General features: G+C 37.8%; 1 protein-coding gene across 1 annotated transcript in view; it reads right to left on the bottom strand.

Moving 5' to 3' along the window:
• FRMPD4 (FERM and PDZ domain containing 4) overlaps positions 1-16,887 on the bottom strand; it is a 597,878-nt gene that overhangs the window by 506,178 nt on the left and 74,813 nt on the right. The window lies entirely within an intron of this gene.

The following is a 16,887-nucleotide window of genomic DNA, read 5'->3' as shown; positions in this document are numbered from 1 at the left end:
AGCAATCCTCCTTATCAATTGTGACATCCAAATATATCTCAGATGTGGTCAAATTCCCCTGGAGGCTAACTCACCCCTGGTTAAATAAAATGACTGGTGTAAACTCATGTTCTAATATCCAAGAGAAATTAATATCCATCAAAACTTTAATATGTTAGGAGCTATAGGCATACAGAATCCAGTGATAGTTCTAAAGTCTTGAACAAGAAAAGACATTGGCCTTCGGATTCCTAATTTATACCTAAGCTTATTGTCAAACATTATTTCTGGTTAGATACTTGGTACATATTTAATTTGGAGGCTATTATTGCCATAAAAATCTCCTTCAATATTTGACAATACAATCATTGAACATATATAAATTTCCTAATTTTTCCAATATATAAATTAATTTGCCTTTCCTTTTCATTAAAGATCTATGAAATGTACCGATTTACAGTGTGAGCAGTAAGGATTCAAAGATAAATAGGACTGAATCCCTACAACTAAAGAGCTTTTAATGTGATCCCTATCTCTCCCAACTAGAATGTCAATTCCAGGAGAGCATCCTTGGAGCTAAGAACAGTGAGCGTTGCATAGTAGGTTCTTAATGAAACTTTTGTGCAAACTTTCCCCTTTTATGATGATTGACAGTTTTCAAAGTCTTTCCACGCACAATGTCCTTTGAGTCTTCTCGGATAAAACGATATGGGTTGATAATGCCCATTTTACAGATGAAGAAATGGAAATTCAGAGTAGCCAAGTGGCTTACCCAAGATGAAATAGTTTGCAAATGTCAAGTTGTGAAAAACACAGGATGTGTCAACCCTAGTTAATCACTTGTTCTGTTACAACCAGCATCAATAATTTCAAAACCACAGAGATAATCTGATGGCTCTCTTTACAGTCTATTTTACTGCTTGAAAAGCACCTACTTAATGTGATCGGCTGAGAGCATATACAAATAATTCATACACAGTGACATATACAAACAGGTGGAAGGAAGGAGCAGAATAGGTGTAAGGAGAAGGGCCAGGGCCAGCAAATAAACAAACAAATGGTCAATGGCTGGGACGTGGCCAACATTTACGAAACTCTTGCCATGTGCCAAGAGCTATGTATAGGCCACCAAACACCGAACTTCCCAGCAACCCTATGATGTTGGTACTATTATCTCCATTTACAGGGGAAAACATTAGGCTCAGAGAGGCAAAGTAACTTGTGTACGTGAGTCAGTGGTAGTGCTGGGATTGACACTTGGGTCTTTTTCTGATTAAAAAAAAAAAGAAAACCCAGATTCTTTCTATAACTGTAATTGTCCTTTCAAAGATATGTGTTGAGAAATGGCTAGATGAAGGTTCAACACTGGATAGAAAGCCCAATAGTGAATAGAGGATGTGGACTGAACTCTGCCCTTTAATATATAGTTACTTTCATAATTACTGATGTTTAATCTTCTAAAGAAGCTTGAAAGTACTCAATGCACCATTAGTGATACATGTAAACAAACTAATATTTTAATTTATTCAGATATTAAGAAAGCACACATTTTCATATCTAAAAAACTATCTTAGTTATCTGATGGTCAAGTTGTATTACAGGAAGGAATAAAATTACCCCAAATGTTCAATAACTCTAGCCCCCTGATATCCAGAGTGTGGAAGGCCTCTCTTCTCATAAGAAAGGCAATGAACTACTATGAACAACAATTAAATTTAGGTTTGTAAAAAGGGAGAACATTTTATCCTCTGTCCTCTCCTTGCTTTACCCTAATTTGTCCTTGAGGTCGGCACATACTATTTCATGCGCAAAGCCATTACCGTCTGCATCTCTCCCAGAGGGGATGTGCAGCTCACAATGGTTGCCATTTGATAAGCTTACTCAGTTCCTCCTGCTGATATTGTACCCCCTTCCTAGCTCCTGGGACAGGTCAGGACAGCGTTTGTAGACAGGATGGCAATATGCAAGCATTAAAAGAACCCACAACAGCCAATCCTGTGTGTTAACAAGCTCAGCACTTAGCACAGAGCTAGCACATAAAATGAACACTGGGTGAATGAATGGATGAATCATAAGCAAACACATAAACAAATGGTCAAAATTAGAATCCACAAGGGCAGGTCACTCTGCTGCTGCTAGTACATCTTCAGATGAATTCCTAAGAGTTTGATTAAAGCTAAATTTAGAGAGCGTTTTCACTCCTGGTCTCTACCTCCTCCCAGCAGTGTCCAATCCCTCCCCAAGTCCTTAGCACATTTTCTTCTTTTCCAACTTTGCAATTTGTAACATCACTGCCCCACTGCTTTGCCTGATTTTCTAACACCCAGTCCCACTGCTCCTAAAAGTGTTATATGGAATATAATTGAATTTTAAATGAAAGTGAATTTATTTTAATTTTGTTTTGGATATTTCTTAACACCCCTGGAGGTGGCTGGCATCATTCCTGGAGGCTGCAAATCAGAGTCATCACAAAGTGCGCTAGAAGAAACCCAAGAGTGCTGCTTAGTATAATTATCTCTCCCTGGCTTTATACACCTCTCTGCTCCAGCCACAGAAATGCTTGACGGCCTGCTGCATCACTGGTCTTGAAGACCAATTCATTTCTCACCTTCAGGATGGACTTTGGCTCATTTTTAAATTAATCTGTACACTGGAGGTTCTAATAAAAGTTTCTATTGTAAAATGCCAACATAACGATCTATCCTTAACAAAGTGCTCACACTCCCTTCTCTATCACTCTCACAACTCTAACTCTCTCTCTCCCCACTACACTTGATCCTAAAGTTAAAAGGAAGTCCTCTGCCCAGCTTGACTGACCATACAGTCTCCCAGTCCATTCTTGCTCCCTGTGGTTCCTTTGCGGAACCCCATGGGTCCATCTACAAACTTAAAGAAGGGAAGCATTTTATGCAGCAGCTAGCTAAGAAATGCATTAGAAGTAAATAAATCACTCCTCGATGGAGGATGCAGAAGGAAAAAGTAGACAATATCCTCTTGAACGAGGCAATTTAATTCACCAAAGATTTGAACAGTTCTAATGTGCAAAGACTGCTGTAAGACCTGTGGGAATACAAAAGAAGCAAAGCCCAAGTCCCGCCTTCAACAAGCTTCTCTACCTCCTTTACACAGCCGGTGGTTGTCTGCCTCCATTTCCAGATCCCCTTCTGCTCCTCAGCCCACTCCACCCAGCTTTCCAGCCACTGACGGCCTTCTACTGAAGCTACAGAAAAACCACAGAGCTCAGAGTGACTTCCCACCTCCACACCTGCACCTGGACGGCCCACTCTGCAACCTCGCTGTGCACTCCCACTCACTGTGGTGACCTATACACCCCACGTCCTAAACTGCAGCAGGTTTAATTACTGCCTTAGGAAAGAAAGTAATCTCATGGTTGAGCATAATTAGGCTAAGGTTATTAAAAAAAATGTAAGACCTAATAGTAGAGTTCCAGAAAGTTCTTAATTCAAACTTAACTCCCCCAGATTCACAGGGTTGCCAGATAAAATATAGGACTTCCACTTACATTTGAATTTCAGATAAACAATAAATACTTTCTTTAGTATAAGTATGTCCCAAATAGTGCATGGGACATACTTATACTAAAAACAGTAATGTTTGTTGTTGAACTGAAATTCAAATTTAACTTGGCATTTTATATTTTAGTTGTTAAATCTGGCAACCCTACAAACATATCATTTTGATATTTCTTTAGGATAAAGTATCTCATGTTTGAATTAAAAATACGCCAGGGGAGCACTGCATCCTCATGTCAATTGTTTTAAACAGTCCTCACCCACCATTAATGGCTTCAGAAAATTGGATTTGTGAGAAGGGAACAACAGTATACAGTGGAAGAATTTATAATTTAAAGCTTAAAGAATTTATATCTTTGTAGTGGGTAAGGCTACATAGAATTTAGGACTATAAACTACATTCAGAAATTAAAAATGGGCCACCAAAAGTCGGGTAGCATAAGTTACTACATTACTTCTTGGTGAAGGAAATCTGTATTTAGCCTCACACAGTATTTGAATGGCCTGCACACTTGTCTATACTTCCTACCATGCTGTTAGCTCCCTGAAGGCAAGGGATCTCTTATTTATCCTTGTGTCTCAGAGCCCAGTTCATCCCTGATTACGTGCGGGCAAGCATGGTTATTTGCTACCTCTAATGGATGAATGATTTGATGTATCCAGATTTAATTAAACGGTTGCACAATGCAGCACAAGTTAGTTCACAGATCAGTATAAAATTGTCCCTTCCTTTCCCCAACCTGACCCAACACTGATGCTTGCCAATCTAACATCTCTAGGTGAGATCAATGGGTTTCACTGGGTAGCAAATAGAGCATCAGGGAGAAGGAAGAGACAGAAGCAGAGAGAAGATAAAGCATAGCAGATCTATTCCCATGTGACCTCTGTAAATGGGTTCTCCTCCTCCTCTCCTCTCTCCTTTTTGACTTAGGTCAGATTCTTATGGGTGACCATACACCCCATTTTGTTTGGGAAAGTTCTGATTTGTGTTTGTTGTCCCAAAGTACTTATTAGTAGGCCCCTTTTGACTCTTAGAAGCACTCTGATTGACATGGTCATCCCATTCATAGGACAGTCAGGAATTCATTTGAAATAGGAAGGAGGTGTGGGAATACCCAATAGAATACACAAATGTTCTTGCACAGACTGGCCATGATAAAGACATTCACCCCAGTTAATCAGTGTTTCTCTTCTCTATTTAAAAACTGGAAACTATAATAACAGACTCGCAAAGTGGGAAATATTAGAATTTTTAATCTTATCTGTTGGTTTCTATTTGTGAGGAAAAGACCAGCTGCACACAAGGATCACCTAGGTCCTAGCAGGCTTCAGTAACACAGAATCATGGCACTCCCTTTTCGTTCCTGGGAGGTTCTCACCTAACAAATCTGAGTAGGGCCAGGAAATCTGTATTTTTTTAAAGTACACCCAAGTGAGTCTTCTGTATGAGTATCTGTCAACTACTTATCTATCTTATCTAATCACTTAAACTTCGGCTGTAAGAGCTGAGATGTTTAGACGGTGGTCCACAGAGGACTCAGTTTCAGCCCAGCAGACTATCCACCAATGCTTCCTTGGAGAAAAGGAACAACTACAGTAAGAGGAGAAACATCCTACTAGGGGAATAGCCAGGCCACGGGCTAACTGTTTTACAAGCACTGCATCATTCAATCCTTTTAAAATGAGGAGGCTGACAGTAAATTTATCAACTTACTCAAAGTCATACATCTAGTGTAAGTGATCAGATCTAAACTCAGGCTGACTTCAGAGCCTGAATTTACCCCTTATACTCTATACATACAAAATAGTTAACTAATTTTTTTTTTTTTTTTTTGCAGTTTTTGGCTGGGGCCAGGTTTGAACCTGCCACCTCTGGTATATGGGGCCTGCACCCTACTCCTTTGAGCCACAGGCGCCGCCCTTAACTAAAATATTTTTAATGGTACTTTGGAGTTAGGCCTATAATAAAACAAAAATAAAAATAGAGGGGACACTAAAGGAGTTGGGGAAATTCTTTGAATCAATAACTCTATGTAGGCTGGTAAAAGTTAACTACAAATTCCTTTTAAATAACAGAATACAGTTGGTATGGATGTGGAGAAAAGGGAACACTTCCTCACTGCTGGTGGGAATGCAAACTAATACGCTCCTTTTGGAAAGGTGTTTGGAGATCACTTAGGGGTCTAAAAATAGACCTGCCATTCGATCCTTCAATTCCTTCTGGATATGTATTAGGTATATATCCAGAGGACCAAAAATCACTTTATAACAAAGATATTTGCACCAGAATGTTTATTGCAGCCCAATTCATAATTGCTAAGTCATGGAAGAAGCCCAAGTGTCCATCAACCCATGAATGAATTAATAAATTGTGATATATGTACACCATGGAATATTATGCATCCTTAAAACAAGATGGAGACTTTACCTCTTTCATGTTTACATGGATGGAGCTGGAACATATTCTTCTTAGCAAAGTATCTCAAGAATGGGAGAAAAAGTATCCAATGTACTCAGCCCTACTATGAAACCAATTTATAAGCATCCACACTTCCATATGAAAGCTATAACCCAACTATAGCCCAAGATGAAGGGGAAAGAGGATAAGGAGGGGAAGGGGGAGAGGGGGGTGGAGGCAGGGTAATTGATGGGACCACACCTACGGTGCCTTTTACAAGGGTACATGTTAAATCTACTAAGGGTAGAATATAAATATCTTAACACAATAACTAACAAAATGTGGTGAAGGCTATGTTAACCAGTTTGATGAAAGTATTTCAAATTGTATATAAAACCAGCACATTGTACCCCATAATTGCGTTAATGTACACAGCTATGATTTAATTTAAAAAAATAACAGAATACAAATAGGAATGAAAAACTCTTTGGTTCACAGCCTGACTTCATCCATTCACCATGTGGGCCTATCCCTGGGGCCAGTCAGTCCCTTTGAAAGTATACCTCCCATCATCTTGTCTCACTATTCCTGGTCGTCTTCCTTAGTAAGACAGTGGGGCCCTCCACACCTCTATTCAAAAAGGTTCACTTTGCTATACGTGACATACAATGGGTCAGTGGTGGGATGGCTACATCTGATTTCCAAGACTTGTTGCTGATCTGGCTTAAAAACAAGGTGAAAATCCCATGACAATATTGGCATGCCTCCTGCTTATGTGTCCAAAGGCAGCCTGAATAAATTTGGTCTCAATTTGCCAGGGACCAGCTCCTTATTCACTTATGCACATGATGACTGGAATGATCACGTTAGAAAACATGAATGCCAGGAGGGTAATGGCAGTGCCCAAACTTTACTCACAGCCAATCTGGTTGGAAAGGCTCACTTCCCCATGGGACACCCCTCAAGTGATAATGATGGACATATAGAGGAAGACAGTTGGTCAGATTCATCCACAGACATAATTTCATCCTGCCGAACTTCAGTGCATGGGACCCAGCTAACAGTCCAAGGACTGCCTTTGGGTAAAGAAGGCAGCAAGGGGAGGAAGAAGGCATAGAGCAGCTGACAGAGCAATAGTAGTCCGAAAGGGAGCAAAAGAACTTTGATGATACATTGTCAGTGGAAGGCAGAGGACACATTCAGAAGTGGGGGGGGGGGGGTCAAAAGAACCACCCACAGTAGAAAGGTCTAGAAAAATGATGACCAAGGGAAGTCAATAAACTCTGCAAAAGGATTTCTTAGTGACCTTCAGTATACTGAAACAGCAGACTGTAGGGCAGATGCTGAGGATTAAGACAGGATTAACAAGCAAAAGAAGTGCACAGAACCGAGACCTTTTCAAGATGGGTGAGACCAACTTAGGACGGAAACCTGGGAGAAAGGTCAGTAGAGAAGGAGAGAGTGAAGCTAAGCACTGAGGCAATGGAAAAGAAGACAAAAAATATTCAATTAAGGAAGAGGGAAAAAAGAAATGTGCAGGAACAGGGTCTTGGTGGAGACACACATGGAGCTGAGTCAAGGGGTAGCAGGGGAAAGCTTTTCAATGTGGAGAAGAGAAGGGACGCAAGATTAAGAGGTCCATAGAGAGGACCTTGGTCCATACACCAAGAGCCGAATGCTCCATAGCTGGCATTTCATTTAATGCACCTAACACTCCAGGACATCAGCATATTCCTCTTTCCAATAGAGGAAACTGTGGCTCACAGTAATTAAGTAAATTCCCACAGTGGATCCAGAATTAAAGCATAAATGTTCCTGATCTCCCTGACTTGAATATGTGATGAAACAGAAAAAGGAAAGAAGAGACGTGACAGGAAAAACAACCAACCTTTGCCCATATCACAATTTTAGCCACTGTGAAATTTATCACAAAATCAATGTGAATATGTGATCATTCCTGCCAGAATACGTCCTACCAATTCCACCAACTTGGTCTTATCTCACTTCTTGTTTTTTTAAGCGGTAAGTCCAAGAGGAGAAGCTTTCATGTATAAAATTTGATATATGATCTGTGCAAACAAAAGATAAAAACTAATTTATCTTCCATTTAACATAATGAAAAACACCCAATAAATCCTCCAATTGATAGAGCCTTCTGAAGCTGAAAACCAAGGCTGCTATCCAATCTTAAACGTATTCCTAGTATTTTACCAGGCAACAATGAGAAAGTAATAAAGACCCCACATGGTCTGAACCCCAGCAGGGCATACCACATGGGCTCAAGCGTGTTTAATTCTTCATTTGTTATTCCTCTCACTTAGTTAATTATACTAGCCCTCATTGTTAACAACTATAAATTTGTGAAATGCTATAAATTGCTAGAAAACACATTCCAAGGGAGAGCAAGACTCTCCTTGGCCAAGTGCCTTCAGGTCACACGACTCCAGAAAATCCTACCCGTTGCAACGGTCTAGCTTGGTTTGAAATGAGTAGAGGAGTAATCACAAAACTCACCCCCTGAGTAGCTCTGTCTAATGTGTGTGGTTTTAAAAATTTGTTCCATTTTCAGTTAAGCTAGGGAAATCAAAAGGGAGGAGGGCAGGAAAACACTTTCAATTCATGCTTGGATTACATTAGGATTTTAGAGCACTCAGAATCCTTAGAGAAAGTTGCTATTGATTAAGCATTAGCTTCACTCTGTCATATAAAGCCTCACCAGGATGGCCATCTATCTTTCTTTAGGTTTGGTTAAGCAACATCAGACCGATTTATGATGAATGGTGAAACAGTTCTGCCCTTATCTTATTTGCTGTAATCTCTCCTTCTATTTCCTCTTCCCTTGGGCACATTAGCGTTCACTTATATACACAACCTTGTTGTTAATAAAAAAAGATTATGTGCAAGTAAGATTTTATTCCTTCCATCAAATGTTTATTTAAGAAGGTTTTATTGCATAAAGTATCATCCTTACTTAATGCACAAGTAGATTTAACTTTTAAAAATTCATTTCCTATCATTTCATACTTCAAATCTTAGTCTGTCATGGGGATTTTATTTCGTGGAGGAATTTTGACTTAGCATATTGTTTGTTTCATATATATAGGATTTTTGCAAATGGAGAATTGTTAGACTATTGCTATTAGAAGCTTAGAAACTGGCGTAGCTGCTTCTCAGGTTATGTAGACAAAATGGTTTATTCAAAGGCTATCTTTGATACAACCGAACCTATACAAATTGGAAATGGACAGTTCCTAACTGATACATATTTGGAAAACAAAGAGGTGATACATATTAAAAATTCATTTTAAAGTATTCATCTTTATCCCAGTAATATTATTCATAGACATTCATCGCAGAAAAATAATTCAAAACAAAATGAAAACTATATGAATAGAAGAGCACACTGAAAGATTAGACTTAAAAGCACAAAATCAGAGCCCAACTTAGGGTCTCACAAAAGGCATGTGCAGGCCTTCTGCTTACCAAGACACACTTGTGGATAAAGGCCAGAAGAAAACATAAGAAAGGAAAAACAGTGCTACTAAGATGGTAGGAAAACAGGATATAATTCTTGCCTTTAACTCTAGCATTGAAAAATTATCTTAGCAGTAAAACTTCTTATAAAAAAAGGAAATTCTTCATCTGAAATGCTCCCTCTTCTTTCTACCTTTCTAAATTCTGTTCATTTAAAGTACCCAAGTTAAGTCCACTTTTACTACCAACCCTTGACCTTAACATCTTTTGAATCCATGAAGATTTGCTAAATCATTGGTTTTTAACTAGGGATAATTTTTTTTCCCCCAAGTAACACCTGGCAATATCTGGAAGAATTTTTGGTTGTCATGACAGAAAACATGCTACTGTCTTCCACTAGACACAGGCCAGGGCTAGTGCTCTATATCCTACAATACACAGGATAGCCCTTCATAACCAAGAATGGACCAAAATATGAAAATGTCGATATTGCCAAGGTTGATAAGCCCTACAGTAAACCATAGAATTATGTAATGTTTTAAAAGCCTTTGCCAAAGAAATAAAAATAGGCAAAAGATTTGAAAAGATATTTGACCAAAGAAGGTATGTGAATGTCAAATAAGCATGTGAAAAGATGCTCATCATCATTAGTCACGAGGGAAATGCAAATTATGCCACAACCACAATGAAATACCATTTACTACCCACTACAATGGCTGTAATCATAAAGACAGATACTGACAAGTGTTGTCAAGGACATAGAGAAACTGGAACTCTCATACAGAGCTGACAGAAATGTAGAATGATGCAGCCACTGTGGACTGTGGAAAATAGGTTTTCATTTTCTTAAAACATTAAAGGCATCATTCCTATATGATCCAGCAATTCTACTTCTAGTTATTTATCCAAGTAATAGAAAAATCTATTTCCACACAAAGATTCCTATGTGCATGTACACAGCAACTTTATTCATAATAGCTAATCACTGGAAACATTCCAAATGTCCACTATCTGGTGAGTGGATAAACAAAATGCGGTATGTATCTACAACAGAATACCATTAAGCAGTTAAAAGGAACAAACTAGTGAGAGGTGAGACAACTTAAGTGAACATCAAGAGCAATATACCAAGTGAAAGAGGCCAAACACAAAAGACCACATCTGATCGTATTCCATGGATGAAAAATTTTATGACAAAACAAAATTACAGGGATAGAAAGCAGAACAGTGGTTGGATGGATTTAGGTGTGGGAGTGGATACTGAAAGCATGCAAGAACTCTTTGACATGATGGGAGTTATTCTAAAACTGGATAGTTATACAACCATATAAATTTATTTTATTTATTTATTTTTTTGGCCGGGGCTGGATATGAACCCGCCACCTCTGGCATATGGGACCGGCGCCCTACTCCTTGAGCCATAGGCGCCACCCTACAACCATATAAATTTAATGAAACTCATCAAACTGTACAATTAAAATGCTGAATTTTATTACTGGCAACAATATGCCCCAATAAAAATGCTAAAATATTTTGGAGTGCTATCATCCAATTAATACACTGTTATTTAACTATTCATGGGATGCCTGTGTTTCTTCTCCACTAGCATACAAATAACCTGAATCGTATTTGCTTATTTTTCAGTTTGTGTAGTTTTTTATACACAATAAACAAATACTTTGGATTATTATTTAATTTTTAATGCAAAAGGTAATATATGCTTATCACAAAGAACTGGAAAACCACCAGAATTTTTGCACTTTAAGAAATCATTCTAAATATTTCAATATATTTGTTTTTGGTCTCCTTTATATTCCTAGCATATTTTTCATACTGTTGTGTCAATGCTATATAAATACATGCATATCTTTATTTCTACCTATCAGCTAAACTTTACATTAAATAAGCTCTTAATAAATGTCATCTTAAATGATACTTTATAGTCTATCATGTGGATCTGCTACAATTCCCTTAACCATTCCTACTATGACTATTAGATTATCTGTATATTCTTACATTCACAGGCATCTCCACCTGGCATTCAGGGTTCACTAAATTGAGGCCACATCTAAATTAATCTCCTAATGTGCTCAAAGTTCATATTTCCTCTGTATGGAGGATAGTTCTGCTTTTCTCCATATTGGATGTGCTCTTTTTTAACAAGAAGTTTTTGCATGTCACCTCCCTCCCTACACCTGGCATGTCCTTATTCACTGACTCCAATCTGACAAAATCTACCTATCTTTCAAGATTTCACCAAGTTCCAATTTTATCCATCCTTCCTCTGTTTTAGCCCATAGTACCCAAAGTAGTCACCTCTCCTGAATTCCTTCAGCATGTTATTAATATGAACATCCAGTTATAGCTGACAATTTAATTTTCCTTCGTTTTGTGTCTTGGGAACAACTAGATTATAAGCCTGTGGTAGGCAGCAAGCTTATATTTCAGTTTTCTCTATTTTTGTATTTCCTTCCTTGATAAGCAGTACTGCATTTGTTAATACTGAATATCATGGGTGATTGTTATTGTTGTTGTACTTTAGTCACTGAATAGTGTGAAGATGATGATGAGAGCCTTAAAATCAGAAGCATATGTAAATGTATAGCCTTGCTTCCAAAAGAATATCAACACAGAAGTGTTTAATGAGTAAGCTTAAGTGTTTCACAAAAATTGGAAAGACAAGTACCAATCTCAAATGTCAAAGAGCTATAGTTAGAAAGAAAAGTAAAGTAGACAAATTGGTCTTGTGATTTGAAGAAAGGAACGTGTAGCGCATACTTGGACAATCTTCAGGGACCCAGAACCTAGAGAGATTAATGTTTATTCCCATGAATTGATATAGTGTTCAGGAAATGTTTGAAAAAAAATTGTCCCCAAAAGTTCACATTTCTTTTTTAATCTTGTTCTAAATTACCTGCTATCCACAACTACATATAATATTCAAGTAATCATTAATATTAATATAAACAGATAGCTATCTGTGAATAAATTTACTTTCTATAGAAAAGAATGACATTGGATGACATTGGAAATTAAGTAAATTTTAATTTAATCTATCACACTCATAGAAAAGCATAGAAAGTATCATTATTTGGATCATGAGATTACATTCTAAGTTATAATCTAGTAACTATAATAGAGAAAATATTATATGTTAACCACACTGTTTCATTTTCCTGGGAACATGGGAAGATTTCCCAGAGTCCCTTGCAGTTAGGCTGGGGTCCATATGTATGTGTTTTGGCCAATGGGATGTGGTAGGAAGAGGTTTAAGCCACTTCTGGGCTCAAAACAATCCTCCCTGTTGGTTCCACTTACTTGGACGGATATAGGTAAATACTGGGAAGGGATTTTATACGGGTTTTTATATGATTTGTTTCTTGATCCGGATGCTGGGTATAAGAGTGTGCTCAGTTATAATAATTCATTAAGCTGCACACTCATAGTGGTGCATATTTCTGTATGTTTGTTATTTCAGTAACAAGTTATTAAGCATGACTTTATAGCCCTCTTCCCTTTCCATAGTCACTTTGGACACCACACGTTTCCATTAACAGAGATGTGAGACAGTAGCAGTCCCCAGAGAATGCCAAAAATGGAGTTGGTTTGTCACTACAGCATGGCCTAACTTCCTTTATATATTAACTTCCTTTATTTTGTAGTTTGGCTCAATAGAGGGCATGGTACCAAAGAGTAACTAATATTGTCTGTACTAGAAGCTTTCAAGATCCAACTGTAAAGTTTTAAGACCATATTTTTCAAAATACGATATGTGGACCATTGTATCAGCAACACTTAGGATATCTGATTAAAATGCAGATGTTCCACACCAGAATGTCTAGGAAGGATAACTGGGAAGCTGAAATTTTTAAATGTGTTCTTCAGGTGATGCTTATCCATACTAAAATTGAAGAACTACTATTAGAGCATGTTGAAAAAAATCACAATAGCTAGCAAATCCTGAACTCTTATTGCATTAAAAATACAAAAGTTTGCTCTGGGTTGCAGTAGATTCATGCAGGGGAGTTTGTTCTTCCTCATAGAATCATTAAAAAAAGCTCTTGACTGAGACATAGGAGACCTAGATTCTAATTCTAGCTCTACTGTCATTCAATGTATGATCCAAGCCAAGTCATCCAAATTATGATAACTTCAGTCTCCTCACCTGCAAAATATGAAGAATTAGCCTAGAGTCTATGGTTTTGAAACATTTTACTAAAAACCTATCATAAACCAAATCTTATTTATAAGACAATACATAGAAAGCAAAAGCATAGCTGTTATGTTTGGAAAGAGGGAGGGATCATACAACAAACCACCTCCTAGGCCTCCAACTGCAATGGTTCCTGAGGGTATACAACCTTTAGAGTTAGACCCTGGAGCAGAGGAGGGTTTTTAGGAGGGAGGAAATCCAACCTAATGTACATAATGCAGTGATACATTTCTATACTATTAAGAATAGAGTATGAATGAATGTTTTTACCACAACACATAAGTAAGCAAGGGGACGGTTATGTCAATCAGTTAGATGTAAGCATTACATATTATATATCAAATCTGCACATTGTACCCCATAAATGCATTGATGTATATAGTTATGATTTAATAAAGAATTAAAAAATAAAATAAATAAAACTCTGGTCTAGCTGATCTCTTAGGCTTCTTATACTTTCTTGAAATTTTGACAGTCATGATTATCACCTTTGAAAGCCTTTAATTGAAGCAGTGCTACCATTTTGCTATTTTTAGAGCCGACCTACTTCCTCTGCTTCTTTTGGGGAAGGGGGGTGTTATAACTAGTAGAAAAAAACAAATTAAACAGAGATCTATAAACCCTAATTATGTATGATATAAATTATCATAACTAAATTCTCAGGAAACTTTGTAGTCTTTGACTAGATACATTTCTCCCCTTTTCTGAGTTCAGTTTGAGAAACTGTACTTTGCACAGCAGTTCATATGCGACGGTCACCCAACCATCCCCACCACCTCCAGGCTCAAGTGGAAACTCCTATCCTCACTGCCTGCAGATCTCAACACTACAGCGTATTATGTTATTATTGCCAAGGAGTTTCACTGTGGCAACAATTTTTGAAAATCATTGGAAATCTTTCACAAATTTCTATTAAACCTAATATCATTGTACGTTAATTAACAGAATGTTATTAATCTTCATTTCTTCTTCCAAAGACTCCATCTCATAGATTCATAAATTCTTGTCTCAATCTCTTATTTTTTCTCATTAATTCTTTTTAGATGTTAAAAAAGGAAAATGTTAATGAGCACTTATGATCAAAATCCTTTTTTTGAAAGTTTATTTCTTAAGTCCAATAGTACAGATACCAAAATTAAGAAGTAGTTTGGTTTCTCCTGACACCTTTATATTGACAAAATACATAATTCAGTGTAAAGCTAAATATATCCCTACTAAAATTTGTCATGTGACTCACTGTATTATCTGACATTTAAATGGAAAAAATCTAACAAGTAGTTTAAATGGTAACATATGCTTTGGGTCACCAAACTTTTCTATAAAAGTCCAGATAGTAAATACATTGCCTTTGTATACCATGTGATCTCTCTCACAAACAGTCTTGCCATTCCCGTGCAAAAACACTCACATACAACACATTAATGAATAGGCATGACTGAGTTCCAATAAAACTTTATTTACAAAAACACATGAAGAGCTAGATATAGCCTGCAGGCCATAGTTTTACTAACCCCTGACCTGGGTGGAAATTTTATGGGGGATAGAAGAGACACAAGCAAAATATTATTTCTGAGATGAACTGTAATGAAAATCCCATTTGCTAGTTAAGATTATCAAGCTTCTCAAGTATGAAAGTGGTAGAACATAAAAAGTATATCCTTGCTTTCATGCTTTTCTTTAAAGAAATGAATTTATTTAAATTTATATGAAAAATTCTTTTTCTTTTGCTCACTATTATTGGCAGGCTTGGATTGAAGACAATCAAATGGCGTTTATGATCTACTTTCTAACTTTCATTTCAACTTTCCCTTTCTTTTGATAAATCTCAAAGCAACCCTGCAGAGCTTACTTTCCCAAAACAACAGACAATTATACCCGGCAAAAAGTAGAGTCCAGAAATTACAAAGTCAGTGGCAGAACCAAGGGGAAAACATAAAGATATCAACCCAAACACCCTCAACTTTTTAATAATGTCCACTGACCTTTGTAGTTGTGCATGAAATATTTTTATATATGCACCTTCAAGACGGCCCCCTGGGCCTCTCCTTTCACACACGCTTTTCAAATCAAACCAGACTGCACCTGAATCTCTTTCACATAGAATTTCTGCGGACTCCAGGGAGGAGTAATAAATAAAGATTTTTTAAAACTGAACAGAACAGAGCCCTTGCTTAGGCATAGGGAGGAAAGGAAGCCACTTCTGGATTTTAAGGTTTGTTTCTGGCTCAGAAAAACAAACAAGCAAACACACACGTTTATAATAATGCCTATAAAAGTAACAGAGCTTGAGGCTGAGAGTAATCCTCAGGGTTTAGATTACAAATTTGATGTTTTCTACTAACAGAAGGTGAGGGAACAGTGAGATGAATATGCCTTCTAGACACAAAGATCAGCAAATATTTCAGAGACGACATGGTACATGGCAGAATACTTTCTAGCCGAGAGCACAGTGAGTTCCCAGTTCCCGTCTTAGAAGATGGGAAGTTGTCTAGAGTTAAAGACAGGTGGGTGGACAGGGATGGTAGATTTTATGTGCCAAAGATAGTCACAGCAATATATATTCCATCCCACATAGTCTTCTTATCATGTGACATGGACACCCTTCCATGGGGAGGTGGGGCCTGTGTTCCTTCTGACTGAACCTAGAAGGATTTTTGTTACTGCCTTTATACACAGAACAGAGAGCAGCAGCCCTGCGTAACCTCTGGGGCCACTCAAAAAAGATGGAACAGCTTCCCTGTGGCTCTCTGTCTTGGGATATGCATACTGAGAAGCTGAGCCTACCTCATAAGTCTAGATGCTGCCATGCTGAGGAGAGCATGTGGGGAGATACTAAAAATGACGGAGTGATCCCCGGGGATCCCTGGCTGTTCTATCCCCCAGCTGGTTGAGTATTTTCAGCCCAGGTATGAAGAAGAAATGCTGTGCCCTATTTGAATTTCCAACCCATAAAATTCATGAGCATGATAAATGTTGTTTTACACCACTAAGATTTGGGGTGATTAGTTGCATAGCTGTAGCAACTGGAACTGTTAGAAACAGAAACTGTATTCTAGGGCAGGAGATAGAAAACTTTTCTTTACAGGGTCAGATAGTAAATATTTGAGGCTACTCAACTGTGCTGCTGTACCAGAAAAGTTGTCATAGACAACACGCAAATGAATTGGTGTAGCTATACCCTAACAGGGGTCCTCAAACTTTTTAAACAGGGGGCCAGTTCACTGTCCCTCAGACTGCTGGAGGGCTGGACTATAGTTAAAAAAAAAAACTATGAACAAATTCCTATGCAC

The sequence above is a fragment of the Nycticebus coucang genome, chromosome X (genome assembly GCF_027406575.1).
Source record: "Nycticebus coucang isolate mNycCou1 chromosome X, mNycCou1.pri, whole genome shotgun sequence".
NCBI lineage: Eukaryota > Metazoa > Chordata > Mammalia > Primates > Lorisidae > Nycticebus > Nycticebus coucang.
Note: the sequence above shows the minus strand (reverse complement) of the source record. Positions and strands in the feature narration are given on the sequence as shown.